Below are 25,736 nucleotides of genomic sequence, written 5' to 3'. Positions count from 1 at the left end.
AATTTGCCTAGAACAGTATCTGGAACGTAGTATGCATTCGGTGACTATTTGGTGGATGATTGGATTATGCCTGTGCTCTGCCTCTAAGTACAGTGAAGTAGAGACACATGGCCTATGTTTGACTCCTGTCTCTATCACTTGCTGGTCAAGTTACTGTGAGTTGAATCCTTAACCTTTCTGTGCCTCAGTTTCTACATCTGAAAATGAGGCTAAGGTATTTGTAATCACCTCCCAGGACTCTTGTGAGTATTCCATGCGTTACGATAAAGGTTTAGAATAGCATGCATCATAATTATTCTTAACATTTCCGTTATGCTAATGTGGTAGTTCTCACAAGTGTTATTTATCAGGATCAATGTGGAGCTTAAAACCTAGCTTCCCAGTGTCAGTGAACAATTTACATTAATCTAACAAGAACTCCTTTCATACCAGCTTTCCCTTTTTTTTTTCTTTTTTCTTCCCCAGTTACTCGGTTAGATGTCAGACATCCAATGATGAAGTTATGGTCTTTGCTATATGTGTTTGCAGCTTACACGTTTTCTACATTCCATCTCCATAACATTTAATTTAGTAATAAACTAACCCCCTTTAGTAACATCCCTGTGAGGTGGATATTGCTAACTTCATTTAACACATTAGGACACTCATAATTTAAATGAGTTTAAATTAAACTCAGAAATTAACTCACTTGTCAGAAGTCACAATCTTAGTAAAAATGGAAGTAGGATTCAGCCCCATACCCAACAGACATGAAAACCTAAGCTCATTGCCACTAAGTTAAACTGCACCAAATTAAGCTCAAGTGTTTTTTCTCCAAGAAACTTTTCTCGACTTCCCCTCTTAGGAAAGGTGCCCCTTCATAAATTAACACAAGGAGAGAATTTCTCACACTAAGTGATGAATAAAATGTCTTTCCACTGATCTGTGAGTTCTCTGATGGAAGGAATTTTATTCTAGTGTTCTTTAAATTACTATGATGATATAAAAAGAAAAGGGAAAGCCACTGGACAATTTGAGGACAAGCTGATGACTCCTCTCCTAGAGCATCACTGGTCAATGCATTGACCACTTGCCACACATGGTGAATCCCACACATGTCTTCTGTACGTTTAACTGTTGAACACTTTCTGAACAAGGGCATTGGGCACAGTCCTTGTTTCATAAAATTTCACCGCCTGGGGGAGGACACAGAGAAGTAACTAGGCAGAAACCATAAAGAAGAACAGAATGCTGTGGCTACCTGGCCCAGAATGGAGTACGCCCCTGAGGCATTATACCTGAGCTTGGGTTAAGAAAGGTGAGAGGAAGCTAGCCATGGAGAAGGGAGTAGAAGAAGAGGGCCTCTCAGGAAACGGCAAGTGCAAATGTTCAAGGGTCCATGGAAGAGTAACATGCTGAAGGAACTGCAAGTAGTTCAAGATGACTGACTGCATTTCAAGGTATGAAGTAGGACTCGGAGAGAGAGAGACCAGGCTGGAGAGATGGAGAGGACTTGGAATATAGATGCCTTGGATAACATTTAAACTTAAATTTTAAATCTTGAAGGCAGTAGAGAGCCTTTGGAGAATTTTAAGCAGAAAAAGTGACATAATCATACTTGTGGTTTCAAAATATCACTTTAGCTGCAATATTGGGTGTACATTTCATGGGATTCAGGAGATGATGCAGGTATGCCATTTAAGACATATAATTAATGGCTAAATTCTGTCAATGGTGATGAAAGAGGAGATGATTCAAAATATGTTAAGAATGTTAGAAGAACAGATTCTGATGTTTTGTAGGATGGGAAAATGCTAGAGAGAGCAAGGAACTCAAAGATGCCTAGACAGTAATCCAAGAAATTCATTAACACAATCTGGGCCTCTCAGCGATGGACACCTGTGATATTTCAAGCCTTTCTGACACCCTCAGCTCTTGTGACATTAATAAAGGTAGCTGAGTATAAAGTTCATGCCTCTGAGTGACTTATCCATTATCCATATATGAAGTTAATAGGTTACGTACCCCTAACATGATTTGTATCAAGAGAAGCTAGTTGACCCAGCATGGATAATAGATTCATCATGCCTTCATAACCCTGACCAGCATGCATGTCTACAATTTAGCAGAGATGTTGAAGTGACTATCTGACCATCTGCCAACCCCTACCCCCAGCCTCTAAAAAAAAAAGAACATTTGCAGTGCTTTCCTGACAGCTGCACAATTTATGACCATGTGACACTATACGAATGTTCTGTCTGACAAGTCAGGGATATTCTTTTGCAATTTAAAAAAAAAATCAAAGAGCTGAGCCATCTTCCCAAATATAAATCATTGACTTTTGTTACTTATTATTTGACCCGTGATAAAATAAACAGATTTATAGGGTAGAGAAAAGTGACTGATTTATTGCACCCTGCAAATTCCTGCAGGTGAACCGAGTTTGGGGTATAAGGTGGGTAACGTGGGAATTTTTTAAACAGTATTTGTGAACCGCAGGTAAGAAGTGACCCATTAAAGTTGTCTACTGATGGACTTTCCAGACTCATCCAGGTATCAAATTAGTTAGAAATTCATTGGATGTCTGAATCACTTAGGGCAAATTTATTTATCTCACACTGTTGAGTTTTCATGAAGATGAAAATTCCTAAATTCAAATGGAATTAAGGGTCTATTGCTTCAAGTAATGTAGAGGCTTTAGGGTTTCTAAATGTCTGGGTTTTTTCTGGGTCTCTTTAGCTATTTCAGATTAGTAGTAACAGGAACAACAAGCCAGAGTCCTGAAGGTATTTGAGGGGGTTTCATATAGTCAGCTAGAGCACAGTCTTGTTCTATTTTAGTTAAATAAGTTTTAATGCTAGATAATTTTCTTAAATTTTATGTATTTCCAATTATCAGTGTATATTTTAGTGTGTTTGAAATATATGCACACATATGTCTATTTAAGGACATAGATACCATCCAAACCTAAGTGTGTATTTAGATATAAAAACATTTAATATGTATGAATTTTGATCAAAGTTTTATTGGCTTTGTGGAAGGTATTGCAAGATTTGTAGAACAAAAGTAGATTCACATAAGCAGTAAAAAGAAGCACAGTGTTTGAACTCAGACCTTATTTTGAATCCAGAATCAGACACTTTCTTTGTGACCTTGAACAAGTGACAGCCTGTGAAGCCTCAGTTTTCTTCATGATGAATGCGACACTGATATCTATTTTATTACAGCATTGCTGTGAAAAATAGAAACAACATATGTAAAATGCCTAAAATAGTTCATAGAACGGCATAGATTCTCAGTATTATTAGTTTTTATAAAGTGAATACTCACACCTTTATCTAAGCCTCATTATTTTTAAAGATGTCACTGTTGGTATAACTTCAGGCTATGATTCTAGGGCTAAGTCAAGTGGCAAATGTGTGCTTTTCTTTCGTGTGGACGTGTGTGTGTGTGTGTGTGTGTGTGTGTATGTGTGAGAGAGAGAGAGAGAGAGACTGTATTTATGGTAAATGATAAGCTTCTTAAGTAATCTCCAAAATGTATGTGTGCCCAATTATCAATGTGTTTTTTAAGCATGTTAAGTATATAAAAGGAGTCTGCCCTGAGTTTGCAGCCATAGCTTCCTCTAGAATAACCCCACACTATTCGTAGCTCTAGCTTCCCTTCTTTGTTAGCTCACAAAAATTTAGTTCCCAGCTAGACAAGCAGTCACAGTGTTTTCTTTTGTTTTCAATAGCTTCAGGCTATGATATTTGCTTCAGATGCTCTAATACCTCCTTAAAATATTTTGTAGAGATATAGTGAGCCACTCTTCTTTTTGTTTGCACAGTACAACTTGCAAGAAGAACATCCTCCTTTGGGGGAACTGCTCCTTGCCCCGTTCCAACCACATCATTCCGGGACCACCTGCCAGTTACAGTACCCATGGTCATACAGTTGATTGGTCTAGTGCTACTTATTGGAATTACCAGGCAAGCTAGTAAAAACTTAATAGAGATACCTGAGCCGTGCCCTAGACTACATAAATCAGAGCCTCAGGAGTGTGGAACATGAGAAATCTTGACTTTTAAAACTTTTCTTAGGGATTTGATGTACAGTTTACAGACTGATACCTGAGCCAAACCGAGCCAATAAGAGTGCTCCTCAGGATTTTTCACCCTGGAGTTTGGGGGATGAGAGGTGCTGCATTCCACCTGGGCAGTATAGCTGTGAGATGTGAGGTGTAAGAGTGGCTCCCGTATGAATTTCCTGCCTCGTGGAGTAAGCTCATCTGAGAAAATGAGGCTTCCTGCTGAGAGAGCCAGAGACAGAAGATAACAAAGAGGGAGAGAAAGAGAGAGAAAGAACTGGCAGCATCCAGTTTCTACGTTATATCTGTCCTAAAGACCCAACCAGACAGCCACCCTGTTTCCAGTGGCTAGATGAGCCCTTCCCTTAAATTCTTCTTAGCCAGACTAGTTCAAATCCATCATCCATAACTTGCCAACAAGTGGACTTATACAAATGTACCTTGGTGTTGTATTTTAGTTATCACTGTGTGGAAGTTGTTGAATAGGTCCTGCCCTAGGCTCATGCTGCCATAGCCTGTCCTCAAAATAAATGCCACCTTGCCTAGATGTATCTTCTCTAAATTCTAATTGGGCCTCTTACCGCTGAGGTAAGTTCATAAAGCAAAGCTCTCCGGTAGAGAATGTTTTTGGCAGGTTGCAATAAACCTTAATACCCCAAAGCTTACACATACCATCCCCTTTAATGTAACCCATTACTGTGTTTCAACTCCCAGAATTAAAGAACAATTTTTAAAAAGGGGCAAGTAAAGAGAATGCCTAGTGACAGGTCTATGAACTTAGGTCTCTACTGTCTAGAAACTTTTCTGGTTTGGAAACTAGCAAGTTTTTGTACATGTTTGCAGTGTTAACCATTGGCCTCAGATTTCAGAAAAAAATTGACTGTTAGAAATGTGGTTTACAGACATTTGGGTGGGTCATTAATCTAACTTCTCTTTCGATGTAAGCATCGAAGTCTCAGGATTGAAGATCACCTGGTAAACATACCTCAAAGGCCTGATATAGATGAATTGGCACAAAATGCATTTAGCTGAAATTCAGCTGCTGTCTCCAGCCTTCTCCATTTTCTTTATACCTCCCAACTGATTTATCTCCCTTCTTTCACCCCACACACTGTCACTAGAGTATTAACAAGTGCTCTCTCCAGTTCCTTAGTGTGAGCCTTAGTGCCCACACATCATCTAAACTGACCAGTATATTTTCTTCTGCAAGCCACTTGTTATACTATCACCCCTATCTTTTTTCAACATGGCTCTTGATTATTACAAGCACATCTGATGCTAGTATAATGGTACTTCTAAAACTAACAGCTTTAAGATGAAATCTACAATGGAAAGACTTGCACGGAAATGGCAAAGCTCCATTGTTCCCAATTGAGTTTTCTAATCAGAGTAGATCTATTTTCCTGACTTGTATCAACGAGGTGTGGATAGTGAAGGAGGTTTGGCAAGGAAAGCTCTAACTCAGGGATGCCCTGAGACTTCAGAATCCTGATGGAGGAGCTAGATCCTGAGACTACTGGAAAGCAAAGACCCAAGAGGCAGTACAGGACGGGGGCCCAGCAATCACACCTGAGTCACTAAACGCTAGATCTTGAGAGCTGGAAAGCTGGGGATTTTATTACTTGCAATTGAACAAACTCTGAGTGATCTAGCTCTATTTTTCTGTAGGTCAACTATCAGGCTAGTAGCAAATATAAACTGAGTCACTCTTAGTGCTTTTTTTGTCAAACACTTCAACCCCTTCCGGAATTATCCCATAGTTCTATGGCCTTATACAGTGACAAGACAACCTACACATTGTTTGGCCATGTTTCCTCAGAGGTGACTGCTGCAACACCCATAGTTCCTCTCTGAGTTGTCCCTTTCAGTCTGTCAGTTTCTGCTACACCTTTCCAGTATAGTAGACATTTGTCAGTTATCTACCCATTTCATTCTTTTCACCCCTTCCCTTTTGCTAACTGTGCCCGGATTTTAGTTCAGATGTCTGCCTTCTCCCACACAACCCATGTACTGTGATGGAAGCTAAAGTGACTCTGAACTCAAGGGGTAGGTCCTTATTGATTTAAGCCAATGAGCACTGATAGAGGCCCTTAGCCTCCATCAGTGGTGACTATGCAACCTAATCCAGTACAATCACAGTGAATTCTGTGACTCTTGCTTAGAATTCTGAGACAGAAACCCACTCTTCTCCACGGCCATGAAGTGATGGAGCCTATAGCTCAGGTAGTAGCCATTTTATGACCAGAAGAGGATTCCAACTTTAGAATGAAGTACCATTTTAGATGGCAGAGTAGGTAAACGGGGTAGAAAACAGTCTTGGTGACATCTTGAGACCATGAAGCAAACCATCTCTGAAGCACTCCTTCTGAATTTTTGTTAATCTCCTTTATTGTGTTATCCGGTTTAAATTGTGAGTCTTGTTACTTGCAACTAAACAAATCCTAAATTATATAAATGGGTCATGAGACTCTTTAGCAAACTGTTTAGGGCCCCATCTTCTTAGACATGCCTCAAAATCATTTATCTTTGAAAATTATTCTTTCTCCCTTCTTATTCCAGTTCAGTGAATCTGTCCCCACCCTGCCCCCCTCCCCATTGGGGAAACCTCACGCTAATTCCCTCTGCAGAGGACTCCTCTCCCCCCTTTTACTTCCTCCAAAAACCCTTTAATTTCTTCAAAGGGCTTAGGTTTTTGGAAACAAAAGCAGGGAGATCTTTGCAGGCTGCTTCTGATTTCAACTCCCTCTTACCTCCCCCTACAATGAATAACTGCTTTAATGGGGAGAAAGGAAAAGGAAAAATACAGGGAGAAGAAAAAAACACTAGTATCTCAAAATAGAGATACATAGTAGGAAAACTGAAAGTTATTTCAAGCATTTGAGAAATGATTAGAACTAGTTGATTTAAAAGCTTATATTTTATCTACTTAGCTTGATGCATTTTTATACTTTCAAATCATCTATCCTTTGGAGAAACAAGATGTACATAATATGAAAATTTTCATAGACACCAGAACCTCCAAGATGTATTACCTAGTTTTACAGTTTAAAAATGTTTGGTCTGTATAGACTCAGCATAAATTAAACAAAGCACATTTAGTCATTGAGAAGAATGTCACCTTGCATTTAATTCAGGATCACCAACTAGGTTCTATTCCTGTTATTGCTCTTCACACCCTTACTACTTTTGCCTGAGAAGCTCTTACTCAAAACCCAGCTTATGTGTTACCTCCTCTGAAAAGTGTTGTCAAGTTCCCCAGTCAGAGTTAGCTTATCCATCCTTTTCATCACCTCAGGGCTTTCTCATCGTCCCCTGTGTTCATATCCTGTCTACCTTTTATATAAATTTTGAGGCCCTTAGAAGCTAAAATCCTTTTAATTTGGCATTTTACATCTGGCTGTTTTTAATCACTAGAATAACAAAGTATATCACTAACAGAATCACTAGAAGAATATTTAAGTCTTTTGACAAGATGTAGAGATTTGATTCTCATCCTGATTGTGTGTGTGTACACACATACATATATATATATACACACAGGCACATACATGTATAAATTTTATGTACATTTTGTCATATATACATTTCTTTCACGTATTTGTATTTACATGTGTTTGTAGATGGATGAATGGATAGACAGATAGACAGATAGACAGATAGGATCTTCTTTTAAGCCAGAGCCGATGTTCATGCTCTTACTAATGCTGGTGCCACACTAAGTGTATCAACATCATGTATTGAAATTTTAGCTTTGTATGTTACTTACTCTTCTTTGGTTATCTCAAATCTTAGCAATTAGTCTATTACGTAAGTTGTAGGGCCTCTCTTTTACAGAGAAACAAACTGTAGGTCAACGAAGTTAAGGCATGTGTCCATGGTCACAAAGCTAGTATACGGCAGAGCTGGTTGATTGGTCTTCAGTCACTATGAGGTGCCATTAGTAAGCATGAAAAATATGGAAGACTTTTTGGAGTCAAATATTCTCAGACCAGCCATGATATATTCAGATTACCTTTAAGGTTTATACATTTCTCAAAAGGAAACACTAAGCCGAATGGCAAAATGGCTTAGGCTAGCATCGGAAGGCTGAAAGCAGCTTCTAGCAAAAGACAAAGACAGTCCTAGGTGGATGGAGATGCCTTTATTTCTCTGTAGGATTATTTCTTAATGTTTGAGAAATAAGCCACACCCATCTCCCCCGATTTACTTAAACTTTTACTCAAAGCTCAGTAATGCTACCCTAACTTGGGAAAAACAGCAACAAAAATAATGCCACCTCTTGCAAATTTAGCACTCTTCTGCTTCAAGAAATCCAATTCAAGCAGCGTTCCAATTGTGCTTTTAAAACTTTCCTCTTGAAAATATATCCCGGTTTTACGAAGCTAAAATTGGTGAGGCTGGTAGTTCTACTATGCATACAGTATTATTATTTCATGCAATTGATATACACATTCTGATACATCTCATACTTTAAGATTACTTCATTATTTCCAATGTTTTTTTCAGATATGTCTTTTCATCCTTCAAACCACCCTGTGAATTAGGAAAAGAAAACTTGCCGCTCCTCATTTTGCAAATGAGGATGCGAAGGCTCAGAAAATGTTGCCATAGGTTTCCCAAGGTCACTCAATACAGAGCAAAGGCTGGTCTAAATCACATCTTTAACTTCCAGCCTTGCTCTTTTGTCTCCATCTCTTGCTGTTTGGGTTTTGTTTTAACAGCAAACAAATCCAAATAATTGGCATATTCAGGTAGAACAGACTAAAAATATCAAAATGTGGTCATTAATTTCTGAAACTAAGAGATCAGAAGAAAAGTTTCTCTCGTGTCAAATTGGATTTTAAATCACCCCAAATCACTTAAACTTGCTTTTCTTAAAGCAACTATCATAAATGTTTAGACTGATGAGAAGCACTTCCGAATACCAAGTTTTTATCTTCCACTGCCAGTAAGTGGGAAAAACCCTTTAACCCTCTAAAGTTTGAACATCACTGTTTAATATTTCTTATATTGATTTGAATTCTCTTTTAGTAATTTCTTCCAAACTATTTTAACAACATAACAAAGTATTTCAAATGTGGGCTTTACGGCCGTTTAGCCTAAGATCAAACTGTGGCTTTACCACTTACCAACTTTGTGAATGGGACCAAGTCACTGAGCCTGTCTGTACCTCAGTATACTCATCTGTAAAATAGGGATGATAATGATACCTCTCTCATAGGGTTGTTGTGAAGACTAAATGTGTTCATAAATATAAAATGAGGTACTTAAAACAGTGCCTGGCCCTAATACGTACTATATAAGAGCTAGTTATTATTATTATTACTGGTCTAGTTCTCTTCGTGTGAGAGGCCTTGAATTTTAACAAAAAAGAAATCAACATCTACTTCGTCCCTGGACTCTGTTTTCAGCCTGGGCTGTTCCAACTGAAATTGCAACACATGCTTTTCAGAGCAGTCTATCATTTTGGCAGTGCCTACAAGGCTGCCCTTAGGTGAATGGACCGACTCCTGTGCCAACACTTGAGGATATAATTGAAACTCAGTACACCGCTTTGCTTGGACCACCTGTGCATCACTCAGATGTGGCTATTCTTCTGAATAAGCAGGGGATTTCTTTTTCAAATATATAGGAAAATATTCTGGAAATCTGAGCTATGTGATTCAATTTATTTGTGTTACTTTATGTAATCTTACTTGCAGCAACTCTATGAAGTAATTATCATCATACTATCTTGCAAACTGAGGCACTGAGTGATAGATTGATGTGTCCAAGGTTGCACAGCTCAAAAGGGGATACAGCAGAAATCTGAACTGAGATGGGTTCAATGCTAAAGTTTCCCAAAGAACCTCTTGCTCTATAATTTCAGTGTCTCTCCACCCATGATCCAGGCTGCCTGTGCTGTTGTTTCACATGGCATGGTGATTTTCCCTTTGGAAAGCTTGGCATTTGAACAGCTGATGTGAGGATTCTTGCCTCTGGTTTCCAAAGTGATGTTTCTCAACTTGAACATAGTGTCTGCATTTGTGCTCAGTGGGGAAGGAAGAGTAATGACATTAAGTGAAGGCAGCACTGACTGTGAAATCAGTTACCTTTTAAATCTCAGGGTTCTTGAATTAATGAATTAGTCTTAGAAGGCTGTGTATCATTCTTGGAATTCTGAGAAGAGAAATTGAGTATTAACCCAGTTCAAATCCATAATGCACAATTTATAGTCACATGGAGACTCAGCCATATGGTGGAAACATTCTTTCAGATTATTTTATGTTGGTTGCCCCACATACAGCAGGTCTTCTAACTGACTTGTCTTCTGTGATCAAAATAATAAAACATCTGTTGATAATAACCTTGAGAACAAATTGGTGTTTCCCAATCTTGCTTGAGCTATAAAATGTCTACTGTAATAATGAATACAGGATGTGGAGACAACGTTTTAAATGCACGCGTGCATGCGCACACACACACCCACACACACACACAAGTTGATCATGTCACCTCAGAAAAAGGTTGCCCACCAGCATTGCTGAAACCTCATTCACAGAAACAGCTTCACTGTGAATACGTGGGGCTGTTTTTTTAATGGTAGAAATATGGTTGTGAGTTCTTAAAAAGTCTACGAAAGGAGATTAAATAACCATACTTAGGCAGTTTCCTATGAAGCATGTCAAAACTGCATAGTTTAAAAACCTCAAGAGAAAGTTGAGCCTTCTGAACATTTATAAGCCACCAAAGAATTACCAGGGCCCCACACCATCACAGAATTTCCTGGCTGTCTGGTAAGTTGCCACAGCCGACGTAGTTGCAGCCAAAAACATACTCTGTGCTGGAAAATCTGCGATTCTCATCACAAGCTCCCCCTTGCACGCACTGGGCCCACAGTCCGGTTAGAATGAGAACGTGGAACATTTTGTAGTGTTTTTATTTCTATTGTGTCCCTCTCCGTTCAGTTCTGTCCTTGGTATGAAGTTTCTTTGGGCAGACCAGAATCCTTCGTAGAAATTCCAAAAGAAAAATTCAGTGAAACATTTCCACCTTCTGCTTTGGATGAGGGTGGTCAGTACAATAGACCTTTCAGCTCCCAGCAACTTTGAATCTCCTGTTTTATTGGGCCTGAGTGGAAGTGCACTAAGTTTTAACAAGTGCTGTTACCCACTTGCCTTGCCACATAGAGCCCTCCAGAGACTTCGCCTTGACCGTAAACACAAATGAACTGTCAGCCAACTGCAGAGTTCCTGACCCAGTGTTTCCTGCCATGCGTTAGCTGAAAAATCTCAGTTCGAACCAATTGTTTCCTGTTCATTATTCTACCTCTTGAGTTCACTGTTAAAATTTTGCTCATTGCCCTTTCCCAAGTATACCAAGCCATATCCTTCACTTCTTTAGAAACTGGCCCACTAAATGAACAGAATAGTTTATAATGTGCCATTTACTTTTAACATACATGTGATGATTATACTAATAATAGCTCCTAAGTATTTGAGATATACTATTGAGGCCTCCATTATTTTATTTGAGCTCTACAAGTAACCTTTTAGCTTTTTTATCCTCATTGGGAAGATAGGACAACTGAAGATGATAGTAGTTAAGTAACTTGGATTTAAAATCATTGCTATTCTGGGGCCAGAATTTAGTCCCAGCTCATTTGATTATATCTGTGCAAGTCCTGCTTCTTGCTATAAACCTATGTGGTAGCTGTTATTAAAAACCTTATACAGATGAAGAAACTGAGTTAAGGGATTTACCCAATGTTCAGGGCTTATTTGAAAAAGTCAGGGATAGAGAAAAATCATGCACTGTGTATCTCTAGAGCATTCTAGTATTATCCTTCTCTAGTATTCTCATCTTGGGATTACCATCTATTTAGCCAGAAAGCAGCTCTTACTGTTCACACCTAAGCAGCCACTGAGTCAATTCCACCTCTTTAATCCCTTTCAAATCCACCTATTTTTCCCCAGACACACTACCCACTTCAGGCCACTATCGTCTCTCACCAGGATTACAGCAGCCTCCAAACTGGTGGTTATGTCCCAGTCTTTAGCCCCCTTCAGTGCATTATCCACACTGTAGCCAGTGTGATCTTTCTTACCCTCAAGCATGACTGTGGTACTCAGTACTCCACATTGACTTCTGGGTAAAATCCAACCTTCTTGGCTCGGCCTCCAAGGCCTTACATCTTCTTTCTACCTCTCACTTAAGCTCCAGTTTATCCCTCATCACTCTTTCCTTGCGTCTGTATTCCACCCACATGGTATGACTTCAAATTTCCCAAACACATAGGATTCTCTTTTTCTCACCTCCTCTTTCCTACGAATGCTCTTCTCCACGCCCCACCCCATTTGCCTCACTAATGCCTGCTCAGACTTCCTGTGGGAGTTTAGGTATTATCTCCTTCTAGGAGCCTTCGCCAGCACATCCCTTAATTCTCAAGTACCTTCTTCTTCTATTGGTTGTTTGAATGTCCTCTAACAAGAAGACTTACAGCCCCTTTTCCAGAACTTAAGAGTTGATGTCCCTTGGTAGCTGCTGAAATTAATATTAACAGCCCCAATTTTTTTATCCTTCAAAAAAGAGTACATTTAATTAAAGAGAAAAAAATAGAGTGACCTAGTTGCCTTCTCTGCCACAGTTGTGCAGCCATTCATTGGTACAAATTTTCCATCCTACCAGAATCCACCTAGAGATGGAATCAGATGTTGAGTCTCTGCTGGTTTAGTGACATTCATTCAGTCAGTCAGCCTATAAATGTTTGTTGATCAACTGTCATATATTATGTACTATTTAAGTCTCAGGCCATATAACAGTAGGCAAAACAAATAAAAATTCTTACGCTTAGAGAGCTTATATTCTAGTGGTAGAGACATTAAATAAATAAGTAAAATGAATATTATGTTAGATGTCAATAAGTGCTCTGGAGAAAAAACAGTGCAAATTTATATTGACCTCAGCTGCCATAAGAAATAAAAGCCATTTAATGTTTCCCCCTGAAATGGGAATTGTTATTTAAAATGGTCATTGTTCTTCATCTACTGACTAGTATGGATGAGTGATGCGATAATTACTCCCTACTGTATGGACCCCAGGCACCTCCAGAAAAGTGGAAGTATGAAATTAGCAAGTGTTGCTCTTGCAGACGCATCAGGGTCATTGTACAAATATATCAGTAATACAGACTTAAAAACAGTCCCAGTCTCAGATTATATTACTTCACACAGACACACACACATAGACACACATGCACACACCCTAACAAAGGAGGTTCTTTGAGACAGGATTACATGTGATAGAACTCTACTTTTATCTCAGAAGATGGCAACTTCAAATATTTGGTACTGGAAACCAGACCTATTTCACTGGTAACTGGGTGACTGGGAATTGACTAGGTCAAAAGGCACTGTGTGTGCCCTGATGGATGTTCAGAAGATAAGAAGTTAAGCTTTGAATATGAATGGGCTTCTGAGCATTGTCAAGGCCTGAAATAAGATGTAGACCACTGGTACTTGTCCTCAGAGTCCCCACGTTTCATAAACTTTGAGAAGTAGCACTTCTCAACCCATATTAAAATTACCTCTTTTCGGTGGAACCAAGAAAATAATTCAAGAGAGCAAAGTTTAGTTGCTGTAAAGCTATATTTGCTAAATAATTGTTTGTTCCTTCCTCCTCAGGAAAACTCTACTTCCTTAGTTGGAGCAGGCATTCCTCCTAGATGATACCATAACACCCAGGCACATATCACACTATATCACGATTGCCTGTTTCCTGGTCAGTCACCCCATTCTATCCCTCTGCCAAACTGGGCTTCCTTGAGGGCAGTATCATTTTTGCTGAATTCCAAGCATCTACCTAGTAAGAAATACTTGAAGGAAGGAAAATGGGTTTCTTCTAAAGTAGGGAATTAATATTATGGAATCAGAAAATATTGGAGCTGGAGAAGGTTGACAGCTAATTCAAACCTATAATTTGATTTTGATAGATAAGGAAAATAGAGTGTCACAGAGGTTGCAAGGGCTTACCCAGAGTCAACACAGGAACCTAATATTAGGACAAAAAATATACACCGCATATCATTTCTTCCTCTGGTAGGAAATTTCTGATAATTATATATACTAATAAAACATATCCTCTTTCAAGCAATTAAAAATAAAATGATTTCTTTTATTGTAAGGTATTTTTTAAATGAGAATGAACTACTTCAGTTTAGCTATATACATTTTGCAACACAGTATTTTTCATATGTGGTTTGGCTGCAACTCCAACCTAAAACAGAATGCTTAAAATAAAAAAAATCCTATAAATATTTAGCAGGTACAACCTCCTCTGGCCAAAAGTGTTCATTCTGAGATGATATTTCTACCAGTTTCTTTTTTTCTACCTGAAGAAATCATGTGACATCAGTTATGCCTCCAGAACTGAAAACATCCAAAATAGGAATAGAATATATTTCCTCCTTTATTTGCCTTGAAATGTTCATTCTGTTCCCTTGAGGATACTAGACTTTTGAATTTTTGAATTTCTTTTTTAGTGTATGTATATATATATTCTGATTCTTATGACTTCATCTTATCACTATTTCAGAGGAGAAAGATTTGAGGGAAAAATATTCCTTCAAACTTCCTGCCTGGTTGTCTGTGTCACAGAATGCCAGCCTCAGCTTAACTGTTTAAACTTTTAATTTTTTTTTTTTTTTTTTTTTACAGCTTTTCAATATATTTGCAGTGACCTTTGGTCAAGGGCAATAATCTTCTGACCTAACTTCTGTAAACATAGCTTTCCTTTAAAGATATTCTAGTTGTTTGCTCCTGATAATTTTGTTTTATTTTTCCTGTTTCCTATTTAAGGCTTAGACACTTTCATGCCATGAAAAGCCAAGATTTAAAAAATGCTAATTCTTCAGCCAAAATGCTGTTTCATCTCCCTTTTCCTAGCAACTTTCAGCCATCCTTCAGGTCTTAGTTTAACTGCTATTTCCTCAAAGAAGCTGTCTCTGACCTTTGAATCTAAATTAGCCATCCCCTGTTATTATTCACTCCCATAGTACTTGTGATTTTGTGTTTGCTTATTTCTCTTTTTAACATCTGCCTCTACCATTAGATATTAAACTCTACAAAAGAAGATACCATCCTTGTTTTTTTCACCAGTGACTATGTAGCATCCAGCATAGTGCCTTGCACACAGTAGGCTCTCAATAAATTAAGGGGTACATTAAAAGCAATTTTTTCCAAGTATCGGGTGGTAAAAATTCTGGGTTCTGTTTTTTTTTTTTTAATGTACCATTGTCCTGGTGCTCACTTTTATAAGCAATGTGTGTGTTTAGGAATTATTGCCAACTGGGAGAGTGAGAAGAGTACAGTAGTGTGTCAAATAATTTTATCATGCTTCCTGTGTTCTTTTCTAAGCACCTCTCCATCACCACCCCATCACATGGCAGAATTCTGCAAGCACAAACCCAAAGCCACTACGTAGCAGGTATCCTGATAACACCTTGGTGAATCTGCTCTGCTCACATCAGTATTTCAGTGCAAAACTTTTTAAAACAAACACTTAGACTAGGCTGTGCATATGCTAAGTTCTTTTATAACCACCTCCATTCAGCTGAAAGCCTTGACCTAAGCTCAAGCCAGGAAAGACTCAGTTCATATCCTGCTTTCAATATACATAAGCATCTGGGAAGCAGAAAGGATTAGAAAGCTCCATGTGAGACATCATAATTAAAGAAGTAATCCTGATATACGTCAGAAGAATTTTCTTCTGTCTTCTTTTTGTTTCTTCATCCTTTACACCTCAGTCCTAATTCTTCATAGCCCAGTGTGGTCATGCCTGAGTCACCTTTCCATCTGCACGCATGACCACTCTACCTCACCCCTGCTGTACTACGTGTGGATACCGTTCATCATTATAATCCTAGTGCCCTAGTACTTAACTGAGAGTAGACTCTTGACAAATAATAGGCGAATGAATGAAATTTTATGTAGTCCAAGAGAGGAAGGTACCAAAACCTCAGTGCTTAGAGTAAGCAGGTGAACAAATAGATCACCTGCTTATGTATGTATGTGTGTGCGCATGTGTATGTATCTGCATGTATGCAGACACACACACATACACAGATCTGAAAGGGATCAGATCTACTGTAGAGGATACGAGGGCATATTTATCCTTAAAACACTGGAATTTTATCATAGGCTGTGATCATCTAAGCTGGCTCATCTCCCTCTTCACTCAACTCTCTCTTACCTGCTTCCCTGCTTTGGACAACTGGTCCTCAATTCCTCACTATACCTATGTTTCCTAAGTTGCCTCCTTCTCTCTGTAGAGGAACCTCATCCCTTTCCACTTTCAAAACCAGCTTTACCTCTTATCTTCTCCACAATGCCTTTCCAGCCTGTGTCACGGAGGACATGCCCAGGCTCTGGCTGTCATAATCGGGGACACAGGTTGTGCCACGCATACACTTGCCCACCTACAAAGTACATGTAAATGCTGGGTTTTCTGATTTCAACATCTGGATTACACTATCTTCATCCCAGTGTTTTCTGATATGTTTGTCTTCTGAATGATGACCCCCCCCCCTTAGTTTTTCTGTTCTCTGTGTGATTTTGTTTCTCAGAGCAGGTAGTTCCACTTGAAATCTGAGATACTTCCCTAAAAGCATTTTGAAGAGGAGAGTCAATCTGGCCCATTTACTTCTAAGTTTACAAGTATAAATTTCATGCATTTTATCCTCTACTTGGATTTTTATCCATTTTGAGAAAAGTGGTTTACTTCTGCTCTTGTGACCATTTGGACACAAATGGGGTACTGAAGAAGCAGTGATATATGATTATTTTACCCTAGTAGTTGCTTAGGAATGATCATTCTTGTAGATATATACTGCTACTTTTCTACTTGTACATATTTGATAAGTTCTTACAGAGATTGCCCTATATAACGTCTATGCCCTGTATTTCTTTGTGTCCTTGACAGTGCCTAAAATAAATTTTTGCCTGTTGTAGGTGTTAGTGAAGGTGTGATTTTTCTCTTGATTCCAGGGGAATTAGCAAGTATTTAACTTGTCTTCCTATGTAGAACAAAAATGTTACAATGGTATTTTAACACTATCATAGGTTGATTCATTTTGAAATAGTTTATTAAAAAATTTTTAACTTATGTGTAGAAGATAGTTTCAGATTCATACTCCCCCTTTTCGAGGTTGTGATAGGTCAGTCTAGGCCTTCTATTTTATGTGTCATGGGATATATTCATTATGTGCTATTGCAAGAATACATATACATGTGTATATATATATATATATATATATATATAACTTAAAATTGGTAAAGCTAAGGAATAGCTTTATAAGCTAGAACTTATGTGAAATTACTAAGTACTTAGTATAGTACTAAATACTTTAGTACTTGTATTATTATCTGTGAAAGTATTAATTATTTAATATAGTACTAAATACTATGTTACTCTATGTTAATAATATTATGAAAGTTCTAAGCTTGAGAATAAAGAAACAGTAAGTTTCTGGAATTATAGTCACTTGTAGTTTTGTTTTTTGAGATTTAAATCACAGATAACTCACTTTTTTTTGAATTTTTGAATTTTATTTTATTTATTTTTTATACAGCAGGTTCTTATTAGTCATCCATTTTATATACATCAGTGTATACATGTCAATCCCGATCTCCCAATTCATCACACCACCACCACCATCCCCCGCCACTTTCCCCCCTTGGCGTCCATACGTTTGTTCTCTACAACTGTGTCTCTATTTCTGCCCTGCAAACCAGTTCATCTGTGCCACTTTTTTAGGTCCCATATATATGCGTTAATGTATGATATTTGTTTTTCTCTTTCTGACTTACTTCACTCTGTATGACAGTCTCTAGATCCATCCACGTCTCTACAAATGACCCAGTTTCATTCCTTTTTATGACTGAGTAATACTCCATTGTATATATGTACCACATCTTCTTTATCCATTCATCTGTCGACGGGCATTTAGGTTACTTCCATGACCTGGCTATTGTAAATAGTGCTGCAATGAACATTGGGGTGCATATGTCTTTTTGAATTATGGCTTTCTCTGGGTATATGCCAAGTAGTGGGATTGCTGGGTCATATGGTAATTCTATTTTTAGTTTTTTAAGGAACCTCCATACTGTTCTCCATAGTGGCTGTATCAATTTACATTTCCATCTAACGGGTGTGAGGTGATAGCTCATTGTCGTTTTGATTTGCATTTCTCTAATCATGGGTGATGTTGAGCAGCTTTTCATGTGCTTCTTGGCCACAGATAACTCACTTTTAAGAAATTTCTTTGAGGGCGCTAAGGGGAGGTGCAGGGTGAATGCCTAAAATGCATATTTAAGACTTCATGATCACAGAATATAGATCTCGTTCACTGTAAGCTTTATGATTGAGGTTCAGATTATCCCCTCAGTTTTTCCTCTAGCAGAATATTTGCAGAGTAAATGAACTTAGGGATGCATATTTTACCTTCTAAGGAAAAACAGTTATAAACTCCTTGCCCTTCCACCTTCTATGGCTGTTCTGAATCAAGATGGCAGGTGTCCCCATCAATAACTCATTCTTAGTAATATATCATTTGACAGTAAAATTGTGTGCAGCATTCAAATTTGAAAATTATTGGCACATGTAGCCTAGGTATTAAAATTGGGGGGATAATTGGACAGTTTACTGCGTAATTAAAATTGGGATCATCATGGAAAATTCAGATTACAGGCTAAGGTTTTCACAAGTGCTCTCCCAGGCACCAGACCTTCCTGCTGCCATCCTCTTAAAGCCAAAGGTCTTTAGAGAAATCACTTTACTCTTTGGGCCTATACCTTCTGCTCTGTAAATATATAGAGGTTCAGTTAGATAACCTCTGGGTCCTTCCCAAATTTAAAAGTTTCCTTCTAGGCCTGAAGGACTGAGCATGTTATATTACATCTAAGTATTTTCTCTTCAGTCATTCTGGAAAAAAGAAACCTGTAAAAGAAAACCTGTGCAGGTCCCTGAAACACTTTTTCCTCGACCCAGCTGGTGTACTGTTTCACGTCATTTTCATCTGCCAGAGATTGAATGACTTTGCTTGCGTTCAGGGTCATTAAGCTAAAATAAAGAGACTGCTTTTAAGAATGCTAATTGACAGCTTAGAAGTCCCTAGCAGAAAATGCCCAAAAAAGGTGGATTATTTTATAAATTGTAGGGTGAACTCTGAAGTGGGAAGAAGTATTTTTAAAACTCACACATTTGTTCAACTTAAACTGCTGCTGCTTGTGTTGTTTCCCCTTATTTTTCCTGGTTTACCAGGTGCACAGCCTCAGTTGATTATATCAATCAAGTGGGTATGGCCCCCTAAATGCCTTATTGATCCAATTAACCAAAGATTAAAATTTCTTACTCATGGTGCAACAGAGGGGTGGGAGAGTTTTGAATATTTATATATATATATATATATATATATATATATATCTCCAATGCAGGCTGACAAAATTGAGAAAGAATCTGATAGAGGGGAAAAAAAGAACAGTAAGATGTATCTGGTCATATATGTATTATCCACATCTCTATCAGGAAGAATTATTCTTGTTATAACTAAGACCCTAAATGATGAAGGGCTGTTTTGAAATTTGTAAGTGATAGTAAATGTATAGACTATTGGTAAAATATAGAACTGCATGAGAAATCAATAATGTAAAAGTGTTTAATCACTAAAATGCAATTTAATTATTAAGCAAAATAATCCCTTAAAATATATATTGATAGCATTTAGCACAGCAAAGCAGGCCAATTTTTTATAAGCAGACATGGGATATAACTAACTACACAGATTCATAAGTGTATCAAGAACACAAGGCCATCTTGATCTGGGTCTCAACTACTGGTCTAACGTCATCTTACATCCTCCTCCTACCTTTCCAGCTCCCTGCTCCACCAAATGGCTACAGTTCATTCATTCCACACATATTTATTAAAGCACCTACTGTATGCTGGTCCAGTTTTATGCCCTGGACATATAACAGTGAACTGGCAAACTAATACGCCAAGAAATGAACATTCTTAAGGGAGAATACTTTCAATAAACAAGCAAACAGAAGTTTTACAGTATGTTAGAAGGTGTCAGGGTTATGATGGCTTGAATTGTTCCCCCCAAAAAGACAATGAAGTCCTAACCCTCAATGCCTGTAAATGTGACCTCATTTGAAAACAGTGTCTTTGTAGATGTTCATATTAAGATGAGGTCATTAGAGTGGGCCCTAATCCAATATGACTGGCATCCTTGGCAAAAATGGAAATTTAGAAACACACACACACACACACATACATATGCAGGAAGGACACCATGTGAAGATGAAGACAGGATGGACATTCCTACAAGCCAAGGAACGTCAAAGGTTTCCGGCAAACCACCAGAAGCTAGAAGAAAAGCATGGAACAGATTTTTCCTCACAGTCCTCAGAAGGAATCAACCTTGCCAACACCTTGATCTCAAATTTCATATCAATCAAGTAGGTATTGCCCCCTAAATGCCTTATTGATCCAATTAGCCGAAGACCTCATGGTACAACAAAGGGGGAAATTTTGAATATATTAGAGGCAATTCCAATGCAGGCTGACAAAATTAAGAAGGACTCTGATAGAAGGGGGAAGCAATGAACAATTAGATGTATCTAGGCATATGTTATATTATCCACATCTCTAGCAGGAAGAATTGTTTTCGTTATAAGTAAGCCTTTAAATGGTAATGAGCTGTTTTGAAATCTAGCCTCCAGAACTGTGAGATAATCGGTTTCTCTTAAGCCACCCAATTTGTGGTACTTTGTTACGGCAGCCCTAGCAAACTAATACAAGAGTAAAGGAAAAAAAATAAGTAGGGAAAGGCAGTAGGGAGTGTCAGGAGTTGAAATTTTAAGTGATGTGGTCAGATTGCACTGAAAAGATGGCATTTGAACTTGGACTTGAAGGTGAAGGAGCAAGTCCTGCAAATAATAAGAGTCAACAGCAAGTACAAAATGAGAGACAAATGAGGCTGTCATGTTCTAATAATAGAGAGACTGAGCAAGGTGGGAAATGGTAAGAAATGAGATGAGAGAGGAATTAGGAGGTCAGCTTTTCTCAGGCAAGTCATGCTTCTCAAATGTTTGGGTCACAGGACTACTTTATACTCTTAAAATTATTGAGGACACTACAGAGCTTTTGCTTATATGACTTATATCTACTGACACTTACTATGAAACTAACAAATTTTAAAACTGTTCATTAATTCATTTAAAATTGATGATAAAAACCTATTGTTAACATTATGGCACTTTTATGAAAAAACAAGCTATATTTTCTGAAACAAAATAGTGAGAAGAGTAAGCACTCTAAGATGCTTGGGCAAGTTAATTATCCTTTCTGGGTCTTAGTTTCCTCATCTGTTACTAGCTCATAGGATGGTTGGGAAGAGTGAATGAGATAATGCACATAAAATGCTAAATGTGGTACATAGTACATATGAATGCCCTGTGGGCAATGCCTACTATTTTGTGGCTTTTATGACTGTTATTTATAATTACATCAGTGTCAACAGTGAGGACACTGGACACATACTACGTGCAGGCGACTCTCCTGAGTTGTTGGGAGGAGAGGACAAAGGTAATTGAGCCCCTGCTTTCCAGGTGCCCAGGATCTAATTCAAAAGGAGGGAATATGTAAAATCGTATTTTATATTAATTCTCTGTACTATTTGTAGTGTTTTTCTAAATTTTATCATATATATGTATGTATTTTATATTTTCTTCAAGATCATACAAGATGATGTATGTCAGTTGCAAAATAAGTAGCAGGTAGAGAATTCTAGGTGTTCAGAAAAGGGAATTGTTCCACAGGATTAGGGAATTATAAGAAGGCTTTGCAGTAGTTATGGGATTTTGCTCTCTTGTATAAATAGGATAAGTAGTCAGAGAGAACAAAGGAAGGCATTCCAGGCCCTGAAATGAGGAATAATATCATCAAGACTGGTCAGTTCTGGTATACTCAAGTAGTAGTAAATAAAACAATTATTTAGAGGACCAAAAGATCACATAGAGCTTTAGCAGAAGCAGAATTGGAAAGGCTGATGGTTCAGAGCTAAATGTGAGTGGGAACCTTATGATCACTAAGGAATATTGGAATCTGTATCAGAATTGGGTACCTGCTGAGTTTAACCCTCGACTTAAACAACTGGCTTCATCACTTGGGTTCTTCAGCAAACTATCTGTGTAGTGATTTGAGATACTCCTGGGAATCGGGCAGTGTAGGATCAAATTCTGGTGCAGCCATCCACTCATTCTCTGCCTCAGTTTCACCATCTCTAGAATAGGGAGAATCATACTGCTTCATAGAGTTATTCGGAAAAGCAAATGAAATCACGCATGTAAAATTCTTAATACTGAACTATTCTAACATGGGCCTGGTGTAGCCCTGTTGAGACCCAGGGAAAATTATGAGAATCTTCAGGAACTTCCACCCCATCCTTTTTCCATTACATACTGTAATCTCCCACTCCCCAAGACACATTTACTGCTATCCACCTACTTTTTTTTTTTTTTTGCGGTACGCGGGCCTCTCACTGTCGTGGCCTCTCCCGTTGCGGAGCACAGGCTCCAGATGCGCAGGCTCAGCGGCCATGGCTCACGGGCCCAGCCGCTCCGCGGCATGTGGGATCTTCCCGGACCGGGGCACAAACCCGTGTCCCCTGCATTGGCAGGCGGACTCTCAACCACTGCGCCACCAGGGAAGCCCCCACCTACTTTTAATCATCCATGAGCTAAACAAATATTTACTGTTTCCTCTATTTGTGCCGTATAACGCGAGGTGTTCAGACTAGATAGTTCCAGTACCTTCAATGATTAAACTGCAGGCTATGTGCCCTATTATTATCCGATCCACAATATGCACGTTTTGTTTGTTCCATAGCCTTCCATAGCCTTCCAGAGCTTCTTTCTCATCTTATCACCACAGTCAGATCTAGGCCAAGAATGAGATGATGATTTGAACTAATCCCACTGCTCTCATGAATCAGACAAAGTGAGAAGAGTTGTGAGCTTTATGGAGGAAACAATGTCAGAATTAAAGGAGCAGTAGACAAATGCAACCTGTCATACATTTATTGGGGAAGTGACATTTTCTAAACAAAATATCCTAGCCCTGCCTAAGAATGCTATTGCCCCTGAAAGCAGCACTATCAATGCCGAGCTAGAAATATGCATCAGAAACACCTGTGCATATAAATTAGGGCACTTGTTCTAGAAAAGAACAGGAAACAGAAATAAAAGTGGTTTATCTTCTGAACAGGGAAACTTTGTAAAGAAAGAGGCTTTATTCTAATGCAAATAGCACAAATGAGTTACTAAAAAACCAGAATTACTCTATTAGCTAATAAAGGCCACAGGAGTCAGAAAATATACATAATTCTATTTAGAGATTGCAGTTAAATTCTATAATTAATGAGGTCATTAAATTTTCACATCTGCCTTAAATCCTTCGGATGAAGATTCTAATCTAAGTTTGGCTTAAATATGTTGTTAGACTTAAGTATTTAAGATGATTCTAAAAACAGAATTTTTTTAAAGGACAGATAAAAAAATATAGTGCTCTAAAAATAAGAAAACTCTGTGCGTGCAAATGTTTTTAAAGGTTGGAGTTAAAATTAGAGTAATTAGGAATGATTTGAAATTTATAAAAATAGGTCATCAGTTTTCTCTCTTCCAAACATGTGGGAAGAAATTTAGATTTTTCTAAGTTCTAAAGAGTCCTGGAAGAAATTCTTAAGCTATGTTTAAAATATTTTTCATGTCCTATGTAGAAATTTTGGAAGACAGAATAAAAGCTCAAAGTAAATAAATTCTGTGTATTTTTTGTGTTTATACATCCCAAGTTGTTTTTTAGACAAAACTGAGGTTGTATCATACGTATTGTTTTAAAATGTAATTTTCTCATTTAACAATATAATTGAGCATTTTTCTATGCCATAAAAATAATTCTAAAATCTTAATTCTAATGGTTGTTTAGTTAGTATATAATTAAACTTATGTACCATAATTTATTTAATTGGATATTTATTAATGTACATTTAAATTATTTATAAATTATAATCAGAGTATAGATAACTTAATGATGAACATCCTTATCCTACATTACACAAATATTATTTATTTTGAATAAATTCCTAAAAATGTATTTGCTAGCTTGAAAAATATAACACTGACCTTTCATAGATATTTTCAAGCTTCTCTCCAAGTGGGTTGTACCACTTCATGCTCCTTCAACATAATATGCAAGGGTCTCGCTCCCTCACCAACGTTCATTCATGCATACATTTATTCATGCAGTACGTGTCTATTGAGGACCTATCATGGGCCAGACATTGCACAAGGAATTGAAAATACAAAAGTTATCTCAACAGGCATTTTATTACCTTCTCAAAATGTCCAGTTTAGTGGGCAAGTAAGAGATTAAAGTAAATGAGCAGACCAGTATATAAAATAGTTATTAAAATATTTCAAGTATTACAAAGGAAATAGACAGATGGTCTAATTTTTATCTATACCAGTTGGATAGGCAAGATTGTTTCTTACTGTTTTAATTTGCATTTTATTACTAGTGAGGTTGGAGGTAGTTTTATAAGCCTATTGATTGAATTGCACTTTTTTCTTTTCTGAATTATCAGTATATGCCCCTTGTGCATTTTCTAATTCATATGCTTACACATTACCTTATTGGGTCTTTAAATCTTATTATATATTAAAGCCATCTATATATTGTCTTTTAAATTTTTATCAGATGATTTCTGATGCATGCAAATGGTCAACTCTGTTAGTATTTCTTGTAGGATTTTCTTTCTTTGGTATTATGTTTAAAAAGATCATCCTCTCCTTCAGGTTTGACATGCCTCTGTATTTTTTTCCTACTGTACTTCTATATTCTCCATCAACTTTCTTCTTTTTCTTGAATTTTCAATCTCTCTCTTTTGAACTCTCCCATTAACATTTAAATTTCTTCAATTATTTACCAACATAAATGGAATCCTTTCTTCCATACCCCAGGTAACCATCCTAACTGTACCAGCTCTTCGCAGGCACATTTCTCTTGCTCCTCTGTTTCCTCATCTTCTTCTCATTCCTCAAATTACCCTACTACTGTTTCTATGACCACCGAGTCCCACTACAACTCTTGCTAATGTCTCTAGTGACCTCCACATCAGTTCGTCAAATGGATTTGCAGATACTCAGAGATGGAAAAGTTAAACCACAGTATTCTTTATTTCAACAGATGATTCCATCCTCTTTATTTAAAAAAGAAAATCTTGATCTGTCCATTAAAGGTATCTCAGTTTTGTTTTGTTTTTTAATTTAAAGCAATTTTTTATAGGTAAACTTGGTATAGAAGAAATCTTACTTGCTCTCATGGTGATAGGAACTTGTAGCTGGTTTGCATGAGGTTCCTCAGGCTGTCTTCTGAGTCCTTGCTGAATGATGTGGCTCTTTCCATCATTCCTGGCCATTGGGCATCTTGCTGGCATCTGCCTGCAGCCTACAGCCGGAGAACTTGTGGTCTATGCTTTAGACATTGTGAGAGCCCAGTTATCCCCTTGGTGTATTTGCCCCCATCTCAGATCTTGCTGGCTCTAGAGATCCTCAGCATCATAACCACATCTTCTAAATGATCTTGACATAGG

This window comes from Aethalodelphis obliquidens, unplaced genomic scaffold (genome assembly GCF_003676395.1).
Source record: "Aethalodelphis obliquidens isolate GAN/ISIS:26980383/991018 unplaced genomic scaffold, ASM367639v1 scaffold50, whole genome shotgun sequence".
Taxonomy (NCBI): domain Eukaryota; kingdom Metazoa; phylum Chordata; class Mammalia; order Artiodactyla; family Delphinidae; genus Aethalodelphis; species Aethalodelphis obliquidens.
Note: the sequence above shows the minus strand (reverse complement) of the source record.